Here is an 11,809-nt window from a genome sequence, read left to right as displayed (position 1 = left end):
CTCTCTTTGGAACTATGGGGAATATTTGCAGTAAATTTGAGACAGTGCGATCATGTTCCACATGCCCTGGGCTTTGGAGTAAAGTTCGTTACTGCCATGCTATGCGTAAACTTAACCCAGTGGAGACATTGGCCCTGGACAACATAATCTTCTATAGAAAATTTGATTATTTCCTTCTGACAGTGTTTGATCAACCTTCATCAACACAGTCCATTTTCTCTATCTTTAAACATTACCACAGACCTTTCTAACCTGTAACTAACTATTGCAGCCTGGCTACCAAGCTCTTTGCTTCTTTTATATCTTTTAATACCATGTTTGCCTCTCCATACTGATCTGAGGGCTGATTTATCATGTATCTACCACCTTATCTTGCTTTATGCCTGAGTCGACCCTTTTGTAATTGTCTGTCACTAGGACACCTACAAGCTGCACAAAATGCAGTGAACAGACGTGCATAGGTAGTTATCGGCATCAATATCATTCAGTCCGTTTCATTGGTTATCAACTGAGGTGTAAGTGAAGTTTAAGATGCTTTCTCTGATGTGTTAATGAGGAAAAAATGTTTGACAGTATATGAGAGAGTGAATCAAGTGCTGTGTCCCAGGGAAAGGGGCTTAATTACAATTTCTTTGTATAGTGAGATAATGTGGTAAGTAAGACTGATTGTGCCCCCCCCCCCCCCCCCTCCATCACACACATAGCCTAGTAGAAAAGCAGAAAAGGATTAGAACCTTGGTGGGAGGAAAAACCCAAATTGGTATACCACAGAGGAGAGGGAATTCCAAAGCCCTGAGAAATAGAATCCTATAGGAAAGAAAGCAGGAGAAAAGAGGGAGTGGCATAGAGCAGACATCATTCTTCAGGCTTGCAAATCAGTATATAATGACCCTGTAAGAAAGGAAGAGGGAGAGAAGGAGGGAGAAAGAAGCTCCCTCAGAGCTGGGCAGCTGGAGCAAACAAGCTACCCAACCTGGGGCAATGAGGACCCCAAAGTAGATACTGGGCCAGGAATAAGGTACAGAGTATGGAGAAGCCAGGAATGTGCCCAAGCCTAACTTGAGTGGAAGGAAGAGAGGAGCCCTTAACCTCGGGGTTCCTAGAAAGAAGCTGACAGGGAGGAAAGGGAGGTCAGCTGACTGGAGAATAATGCCAGGTGAGCTCAGAACAGAAAGGTAGCAGGAGTAGGACCTCTGTTGGCATGTGTGGACAGGATAAAGAAAAAGGTACCTGGTGTTGTTTAGCGTGGATATTAGGAGGCTGTTATGATAAAGTTGCTCTGTAAACTGAAGGTCTGAAATCAGAGATTCTGAAGAAAGCAAACTATAGTAATTGCCAGGTTTTCCTTGCAGCCCCGGTTAGAAGTTATGGACCTAACAGCCAGAGCTAATTGACTCAGTTGTGCGTACAAGGGGTCTGGGGAAACTGCTGGAGTTTTGTGGGACTTGTACTGCATTTTAACTGAAAGTGGATTGAACTGTGGAAATAATTTAACTGGTTATCCAAGGGGAACAAGAACCCCAGTGCCATGCTCTTCACTACCTCTATGAGAATAGTGAGAGTAATATGGAGGACAAGACCCTTTTCAGTAGCAAAGATCAAAGGCATGGAGCTCCTTGCCAGAAAATCTACAACATGAGATGGAATATAGGGTGGGCATTTTTGATATGACATCCAAGTCCAATTGTAGACGTTTTGCTGAAAACATCTAAATTTCTCATCCTGAGCATAGCAATTTTTGAACCAGAATAATATCTATTTTTTTCTTTCAAAAACTGCTATTTTCCAAATGTTTTTGTGCTTAATACTTATTTCTTTAGGTACCATTAAAAAAAAAAAAGTCCTAAAGAAAAATGCACAAAACTATGACACTATTCCTAGTAAACTGGCCATACAGACATCCCAGCATAGCAGAGAGGAGCTTAGTGGTTAGTGCAGTGGACTTCACATAAAGGGACCCAGGTACAAATCTCACCTTAACACCCTTATTTTGTATTATGAGCCCTTCAGGAACACCTAAAAACCTACTGTACCTAACTGTATAACACTACAAAAGCCTTCAGGTCTGCAGGTGTCTTCTATCTATTGGTATTTTATGGGTTTTGGAAGTCTCACAATTTCCACCACAAGTGTACTGGTTAAAGTGGGATATGGACCTGGGCCACTTTCTCTACAGTCCATTGCACTGACCACTAGACTACTCCTAGGACTAACTTGCTGCTCTAATAGGAATGGCCATAATTCTGAAGCTATCATAGAGCCTGTTATGTACTGTCACCGTCACATCTTTGAGGGGTGGGAAGGGGTCAGTGACCACTGGGTGATTAAGGGAGAGTCATGCCTTAATGCTTCCAGTTCAGTCACAGAAACAAAAAAGATAAAACAGCCACACAATGCAAAAAAAAGTGGGGCTGGACAAATGTCCTTCCAGTCACCCAAAGGACACACTTGGACATGGATATAAATCAACTTTACTGGTGTTGTCAATCGTATCAGGATTCTTATACGCAAACAGACTTGACATGGGCCCATGTTTCGGTGATTACTTGCCTGTGTCAGGAGTCTCTAGGTTTTTTGAAAAATCCTGTTCTGTCACAGTATCAAAGTTCCAATAAAAGGTGTAAGCAACTCTATCTCCAGAGCCTCACTGCTCGTCCTTACTCTCAACAGTGTATGCTGAAAAATGTGGGAAACAGTAGTGTGTCCTTTAGGTGTCTGAAAGTTCATTTGTCCATCTACACTTTTTTTCCATTAATCCCTCCAATTGTCACCTGGTTAGGTAGGGCTCCTTTTTGTGACTTAGTTGTGATTGACTTCAGAAAAAGAAAAAAAAAAAACAAAAATAGAAAACACCCCTAAAATACTCCAAAACAAAAGTTTTCCCAAACACACACAATGATGTGGGGAAGATCACACAACATGACAGTTATTCAAAAACTCATGGTTGGGAACAAGGTATCTTTCAAAGATATCACCAAAACAGGGAAGATAGGGTATCCCGATAGCGAGGTTGCAAAAGAGACTATAGTAGATCAGGTGTCCTTAAATAAAAATCAGACAAAAGATTGCAAATTAACACTATCAACTACTGAGCAAGATGTAAATACGAACAACAGTTTGAAAAGTCTATATGTGAATGCCAGAAGCCTAAGAAATAAGATGGGAGAGTTAGAGTATATTGCACTAAATGAAAAATGAGATACAATAGGCATCTCTGAGACCTCGTGGAAGAAGGATAACTAGTCACTGTCCTATCAGGGTACAGATTATATCGTAGTAATAGGGTAGATCGAATTGATGGAGGGGTAGCTGTATGTTAAGGAGGGCCTTGAGTCAAATAGACTGAAAATTCTGCAGGAAACAAAACACATATTGGAATCCCTATGTATTGAAATTCCATGTGTAAAGGGGAAAAAGATAGTGATAGGAGTGTGCTACCTTCCACCTGGCCAGGATGAACAGACGAATGTAGAAATGTTATCAGAAATTAGGAAGGCTAACAAACTGGGCAACACAATAATAATGGGTGATTTCAATTACCAATATGAATATTGGAATTAGTAGAATATGAATCAAGTATTATCAAAAAAATTCTACCCTATAAACCCCAGTATTGGAGGTGTAAAATCAGAATTCTACATGAATATAATTGTGGAGAAAAAAAGACTTCAGAAACCATGGAGTTGTCTCTTTAAAGGCAAACCTTTCAATATTCAGAGAACTCCTCTTCAATCACTAGTCTTCACAAAACAAAAAACTCCACTCTTCTTATTCGTGGATTATAAGTAAATACACCTTTCACAATACCTTATGGTAGAGGCTCATTGAAACGCCATTCCTCCGGTGAAATAAATATTTAATCATTACTTAACTTGGATCGCAGTGGTGCAGCAAATACGAATTATCTTCAACAGCATACATTAACCTTAAAGCCCAACAGGAGAACCCTGTTTCGCCACTATCAGGCTGTTTCAAGGGCTAAATATTGCATCCATAATTTCTATCCCAAGCTTCGCACAATCACCACGCTAGTAGCCTCTTCTTGGCGTCTTTAGCTCTTGGGAGACTTCACTTCACGTCATTTCCTCCATCTCACCAACTTCCTCATTGACGATTACCGAACAAGACTTAATCAGTATTAAGGCTTCACAAATAAACAATCAGTTTTTTCTCCACAATTATATTCATGTAGAATTGTGATTTTACACCTCCAATACTGGGGTTTATAGGGTAGAATTTTTTTGATAATACTTGATTTCAATTACCCCAATATTGACTGGGTAAATGTAACATCAGGGCATGATAGGGAGGTAAAAGTCCTTGATGAAATCAAGGACTGCTTTATGGAGCAGCTGATACAGGAGCCAAAAAAAGAAGGAAAAATTCTAGACGTAATCCTTAGTAGAGTGCATGATCTGGTGCAGGAGGTAATGGTGCTGGGGTCGCTTGATAACAGTGATCATAATATGATCAGATTTGATGTTGGCCTTGGAGTAAGTACACACAGGAAATCCAATATGTTAGCATTTAACTTTCAAAAAGGAGACTATGATAAAATGAGAAGAACAGTGAAAAAAACTTAGAGGAGCAGCTGTGAAGGTCAAAATTTACACCAGGCATGGATGCTGTTCAAAAATACCATCCTGGAAGCCCAGGCCAAATATATTTAGTGTATTAAAAAAGGAGGAAGGAAGACCAAGCGACAGCCGGCATGGTTAAAAAGTGAGGTGAAAGAAGCTATTAGAGCTAAAAGAAAATCCTTTAGAAAATGGAAGAAGGAGCCTACTGAAAATAATAAGAAACAGCATAAGGAATGTCAAATCAAATGCAAAGCTCTGATAAGGAAGGCAAAGAGAGACTTTGAAAAAAAGATTGCGTTGGAGCAAAAGCACGTAGTAAAATTTTTTTAGGTATATTACAAGCAAGAAACTGGCAAAAGAATTGGTTGGACCACTAGATGACTGAGGGGTAAACGGGGCAATCAGGGAAGACAAAGCCATAGTGGAGAGATTAAATGAATTCTTTGATTCGGTCTTCACCGAGGAAGATTTGAGAGAGATACCGGTGCCAGAAATGGTATTCAAAGCTGTTGAATCAGAGAAACTGAATGAAATCTCTATAAACCTGGAAGATGTAAGGCACAATTTGACAAACTGAAGAGTAGCAAATCTCCTGGACTGGATGGTATTCATCCCAGAGTACTGATAGAATGAACTTGCAAAAACTATTGTTAGTAATATGTAATTTATTTTTCAAATCAAGCATGGTACTGGAAGATTGGAGGGTGCCCAATGTAACACTGATTTTTCAAATTTAAAGAGGTCTTTATTAAATAAATAGAGACAATACAAAGCAACAACTTCCAAAAACAGACAAGAAGAAACAGCTTAGAAGTATGATAAACCTATAAATATCAGTAAATTGTACACTTAATTATAACTTCTATTTTTATAACAATATTCTTAAAAGGAAACCACGAAACTGATGAACATACTAAAGGGAAGGGAGGAAAGAGAAAAAAAGAAAAAATAAATTTAAAAAAAACCCCACTACCTTAAAAGATTATGCTTAAAAGGAACAATGTGAAACAAAAGGCTCCCAAATCACCTCCCATTTAGAGAAAGTTTTACAACGAATAGCCTTCAATCTTTCCATTTCATAAATATACCGCAGTTTATTCAACCACTTAATCCAAGAAGGGACCTGAGGGGTCTTCCAATAGGTGGCTAGTGTAACTCTAGCTGCTGACATAGCATGACAAAAAAGCAGTGACTGAGATGTGGTCAGACCTGGAGGCCTACCCGGAAATAGAAAATATTCAGGAGACCACCTAAGAGGTCTAGAAAGCCAACACTGAAGCCTTGAGTGAATCGCTTTCCAGAAAGCTCGCACCTTTACACAGGTCCACCATATATGCCCCATAGTACCCCGCTGACCACAACCCCTCCAACATATAGGCGATAGTGCAGAAAACATACGATGCAAACGAGCAGGGGTCAAATACCACCTATACATGACTTTTACAGCATTTTCTAGTAAAGGTACAGAAACAGAAAGTTTAGATAATGCATGTTCCATAGTTGTCCAAACATCATCACCCAATGTCAACCCTAGCTCCCGATGCCAAAGCAAACGATGCTCAACTGGAGGCCACTTATTTCCACGGTGATAAGCATACAAACAAGAGATAAGTCCTCGCTGATAAGCATACAAACAAGAGATAAGTCCTCACGTATCGCCAGTTTTGTTGCACAAATCTACTAAAAAAGAGTCCTCCCTAGTTACCAGGTCCTTAATAGCAGGTGATAAAAGAAAATGTCGTATTTGCAAGTAAGCAAATCGATCCCGTGCAGAAAGTGAGTAATTATCCATTAGAGAATTAAATGGCACCAAATTACCGTCTTCAAAAAACTGACCCAAAGTATGCAAACCAGCTGCAAACCAATTCCGGAAAGTCCCCTGCACTAAACCAGGCGGAAAAAGGGGGGTCATGTATGATAGGAGTAAATCTTGAAAGCACCATGCTAGGTTTATCAAATAAACCATCCCAATAATAAAAAGTATTAGGTATTGAAGGACACAGAGCACCAGTCAAAAAACGATAGCGCCGAGGGAGCCACATTAAGAAATGCAAAGAGCATAGGCCTAATAAAACCTGCTCCAGATCTATCCACCTCTTCTGCGAACTTCCTTGACACCACTCAACAGCAGCCGTAGCCTGAACCACCTTGTAATACCAAAGGACATTTGGCACTCCTAGGCCCCCCATCTTCCGATCCCCATACAATAGCAGCCACGATAGGCGCGGCTGTTTATTTGACCAGATAAAACGAAGCAAACGATTTTGCAAACTAGAAATGAACTCACAAGATAAACAGAGGGGTAGAACCTGGAAAAGATATCTCGGGGGGGGGGTGGAGGGGGGAAAGGTAGCGACCCTGGGGGGGGTGGAGGGGGGAGCGATGGCGACCTTGGGGGGTGGAGGAGTGAGCGGCGGCAGCAACCTTGGGGGAGGGGCGTGGCAGTGAGGGCGGCAGGGGCAGGGCCTCATGCTGCTGTCGAGCGGTTGGTCAGTGCTATGTGTGACGTCAGCCTGGGCTTTGGAGCCTAGCAGACTAACTCTGAAGAAAGCCACGAACACAGGCAGCCAGACGCATAGAACGTTGGAAGTGAGAATTACTATATAGGAAGTGTTCACAAACGAAGGTATAAATTGTTTTAAATTTGTAAATGAAAAGCAGAAGCTCTCATTACGTCGACTGTGGCAACATTGCCTCACGTAACTAGTTGCACAGGGTCATTTAAATGAGTATGAGTCAATTAAAAGTGCTCCCATTTTAATTTGAATGCCCATATATATCCTAGAGATACTGCTAATCAAGTATAGTGAAATACCAATGCTCAAAATACTAAATATTAAAACATTTTATAAAAATTTTTTTTTACTTTTTTCTTTCGTGATAACTTCTCACACAAAAGTGTAAATAAACTGCAAGTGCCAAAGTTGAATTCAAACTGATGGCAAGCACAACTTCTCCCGAGATTAACAAAGTCTTTGAAAACTGACAAAGTCGTTCATAGTTGTAGCAATTCAACAGTCAATTAGATATAACAATTCAATAGTCACTTAACTTGGGAAAATCCTTGGGAGGTCCGTTTTGGATGCCACTTTCTTCAAGAGCCCCCGGAATAGAACCCAGTTGACACTTCTCAGGTAGCGTAAACACCCATTCTAACACTGCTGTGGCAAATTTGGAGGGCCTGTTGTGATTAAAACAAGTCTAGATAAAACCCAATTTGTGCCCTAGACATTTTTATCTTGTTCCATTATCCCTGAAAAACGTCCAAATTCTAGGCCTGCCCAAATCCCACCCAAAACACGCCCCCAACATGTCTCCTTGTGAGTTAGATGACTGTGGAGAAAAATGACTAAAATCTGTGTTTGGAAATTCACGAGTTGGGTGTTTTCCCTTGAAAAATGTCCATCTGCTGCTTTGTGCTGCTTTTGAGACATTTTTCTGTTTTGAAAATGAGTGCCATAGTGCCTTTGTAATAATTGAAAACATGGCTGTTTTCTTCTGGGGATCATTGCTGAGTAGGAGACTGAAAGAGTAAAAGAAGAGTGAGTATAATTTGCTACTGTTTATGTTTGTGTATATTGTTTTAGGATTTTTATTGTTATCTACTTTGGATGAAATTAGATAAGGGGAAGTGGTTTTAGGGGTGCTTAAAGGTTATTTCAAATTGTGTTTTATGTTGTACTGCTGACTTGATTTACGTTGTACTCCACTCTGTGCTTTCTGTGATATCAAGTTATATTTCATTAAATTAATCTTTAGGATGACACTTTTAACTCCTATTCTCAAGTCACCCAATCTGGATCCAGTTGAACCATCTAAGTAAAGGCCATTAGCTAATATTCTGCTGTTTGCCAAGTTTGGCTGCTAAACAACAGAATATGTAGACAAATTTTCAGTTTTGAATTCTTTTCAACATGGTTTCAGGAGTTTGCATAGCACTGAAACAATGCTTCTTGCTATGGTTTCTAAAGCCAAGAACATTATCTGCAGTGGTGGTCAAGCTGTGCTATTCAGTTTGATTTGTCAACTGCACTTGATATGGTGGACAATGGACTTCTCATCTTCAGATTAAGTGACTTTGGAATGGGTGGAACAGCCCTAGAGTGGTTTAGAAAGTTTTTGGTTATCAATTCTTATGCGGTGAAAAAAGAAGGCATGTTTTCTTATTTTTGGCATGCACTATGTGGGATACCCCAGGGTGATTCCGTGTCTCCCATTTTGTTTACTGTCTTTTGGTAGGGATAGTGGCACCCTGAGCCAACTTGCTGTGGAGGTGCTCTCTACTCCCACAGCATCACTTCTGGCACTCCCATGGGGTTCAACATCTCTCCCTCTCATGGGCTGGCTGAAGGCAGCCTGTCATCCTGCTGCTGCTGCTCCTGCTGGCGACCAACATAAACTTTACAAGATGACGGCAGTGGCGTACCTAGGTTAGTTGACACCTGGGGCCGGTCATTTTTTAACACCCCCCTCCAAAATCCAGTACTAGGCATACTGAGAATACAGGACCTATAGAGCAATTCTACCATATGATAAGCAGTCATTTCTACGAGTCACACAAGGAAAAGAAAAGCATCTTAAACACTACAGTGAGCCCTAGAACATCAATTCACCTATTGTAAAATGAAACCAGACAGAATAGTACAGATCGTCAATCCTGCATAGTCAATGCCAACTGAAAGCCATGTCTTTTTCACAAACACAGATACACCCTAATCCACTATAGAAGAAGTAATCATAAACTTTCTATTTAGACAAAAATTAAACTGAACCCCCAAGATGCCAGACTCTGCATACAATGCAACACCACAGAAACAGAAAATGTCCCCTAGTACTGTGCAAAATATAAAGACAGCAGATGTAAATTTGGAAAAACTAACAAATACCAATCACCACTTTACAAATTAAGAAATAGAACTAAAACAAATATAGAAAATAAAATAATACCATTTATTGGACTAATACATTTAGCTTTCAGAGGCCAAAACTTTCTTCCTCAGGTCAATACAGTATAGTGCTGTTACAATGTCCTATCCTGACCTGAGGAAGGGGGTTTTGCTCTACAAAAGTTAGTCAAAATTTATTAAAATTTGTCCAATAAAAAGATTACCTTATTTACATGTTCTATTATAAACATTTATTAACACAGCTATAATACTACTTTATCCTAAACCTAAAGCAAAAAAAAATAAAAATATTTATTTTATTTACAGTTTGTTGTCTCTGGCTTCTGCTTTCCTCATCTTCCTTTTACTGTCTTCCTTCCATCCAGCATCTGTCTTCGTTCTTTCTCTGCCATCCAGTGTCTGCCCTCTCTGCTGTCCCCTCCATCCAATGTCTGCCCTCTCTCCCTGCCCCTTCCATGCACATCTGCCCTCTATCTCTGCCCCTTCCATCCACCATCTGCCCGTCTGCCCTTTCTCTCTCCCCCTTCCATTCACTGTCTGCCCTTTCTATTCCTTCCATCCACTGTCTGCCCTTTCTCTCTGCCCCTTCAATCCACCATTTGCCATCCCTCCCCCCCCCCCCAATCCATCCATCCATCCATCCATCCATCCATCCAAGATCTGTCCCCTCTCTCTCTCTGACCCTTTTTTCAGCCCCGTTCCAACCCCCTTATCATAGTAAAATAGTAACATAGTAGATGACGGCAGAAAAAGACCTGCATGGTCCATCTAATCTGCCCAAGACAAACTCATATGTGTATACCTTACCTTTAATTTGTACCTGTCCTTTTCAGGGCACAGACCATATAAGTCTGCCCAGCAGTATTTCCCGCCTCCCAACCACCAGTCCCGCCTCCCATCAGCGGCTCTGGTACAGACCGTATAAGTCTGCCCTCCCCTATCCTCGCCTCCCAACCACCACCCCCTCTTCCCCCCAACTGCTCCGCCACCCAATTTCAGCTAAGCTTCTGAGGATCCATTCCTTCTGCACAGTATTCCTCTATGCATATCCCACGCATGTTTGAACTCCGTTACCGTTTTCATCTCCACCACCTCCCGCGGGAGGGCATTCCAAGCATCCACCACCCTCTCCGTGAAAAAATACTTCCTGACATCTTTCCTGGAAGTATTTTTTCACCTGCCCCTAGTTCTAGCCCCAGCCCACATCTCCCACCTGCCCCTAGTTCTAGCCCCAGCCCACATCTCCCACCTGCCCCCCCTTTTCAGCCCCCACTTTCAGCTCCACTCCCATCTGAGAAGCCCCCACCCCCTTCTCCACCTCCTTTCTCCACCCCTTCTCCCTTCTGAAGCCCCCCTCCCCACCCCCTTCTCCTATCTGAAACCCCCCTCCCCACCCCCCTTCTCCCATCTGAAACCCCCTCTCCCATCTGAGCCCCCGACCCGACCACCAGCTTCATGGAGAGAGGACAGCCCTCGTCTCCTGCCAACACCCTGCCTTTAAAGAAAAAGCTGTGAAGCGGCGTGGCAGGCAGCGCCTCGCGTCTGCCCTGCTTGTAAATGAAGTAAATCTCCATTCTCCTCCTCGTCGTTGGGCCTTCACTCACTGGGCCCCACCCTCGCGGAAATAGAAAGTTACCTCAGAGGAGGGCGGGACCCAGTGAATGAAGGCCCGACGATGAGGAGAATGGAGATTTACTTTCGTTTACAAGCGGGGCAGACACGAGGCGCTGCCTGCCACGCCGCTTCACAGCTTTTTCTTTAAAGGCAAGTGGCAGGAGACGAGGGCTGACTGCGCCAGCGGAGCACCCCCCCCTCACCCACTGACACCCGGGGAGGACCACCCCCACCGCCCCGCCCTTGGTACCCCACTGGATGACGGGGAGTGAGAGAGTTGAGGGAACAGTACCAGACCTATAGGGAGGAGGCAAGAGAGAAGGGGAGAGACTGAACTGAGGAGGGGGTAAGAAAAGGCTTAACCTGTAGGCCAGGTGAGGTCAGACACTGCGTATTTTGGTGCCCTGGACCAGAGCCTCACCTGGTCTAGAGCCTCACCTGGTCCAGTGGTTAAGTTGGCCCTGTCTTTAGGGCTCTTTTACCAAATGGTGGAAAAAGGTAGCCTGCAGTAGCATTAGTGTGTGGGTTTGCCACATGCCGAGGCCATTTGTTACCGCCACTGGTAAAAAGGCCTTTTTTTTAAAAGGGCCAGTAAATGGCCATGTGGCAATTAAAAAATTGCTACACTATCATGCAGTGAGGTCTCTAGCAGTAACCAAATGGTAATTGGGTAGGAGCTGGGCTGGAGAGAGCTTTGACGGAAACTCC

At 42.5% G+C, this 11,809-nt stretch overlaps 1 protein-coding gene across 1 annotated transcript in view; it reads left to right on the top strand.

Annotated features, from left to right (window-relative positions):
- Positions 1–8,936: 8,936 nt before the first annotated feature.
- The window catches only part of NGEF (neuronal guanine nucleotide exchange factor), a 360,617-nt gene continuing 357,744 nt past the window's right edge, over positions 8,937–11,809 (top strand). Inside the window, exon 1 of the mRNA XM_030216010.1 lies at positions 8,937–9,010. The gene's annotated coding sequence lies outside the window, so the exon portion shown is untranslated. The remainder of the gene's footprint in view (positions 9,011–11,809) is intronic.

Source organism: Microcaecilia unicolor, chromosome 10 (assembly GCF_901765095.1).
Source record: "Microcaecilia unicolor chromosome 10, aMicUni1.1, whole genome shotgun sequence".
Taxonomy (NCBI): domain Eukaryota; kingdom Metazoa; phylum Chordata; class Amphibia; order Gymnophiona; family Siphonopidae; genus Microcaecilia; species Microcaecilia unicolor.
This window is presented reverse-complemented; position numbering and strand designations above follow the sequence as displayed.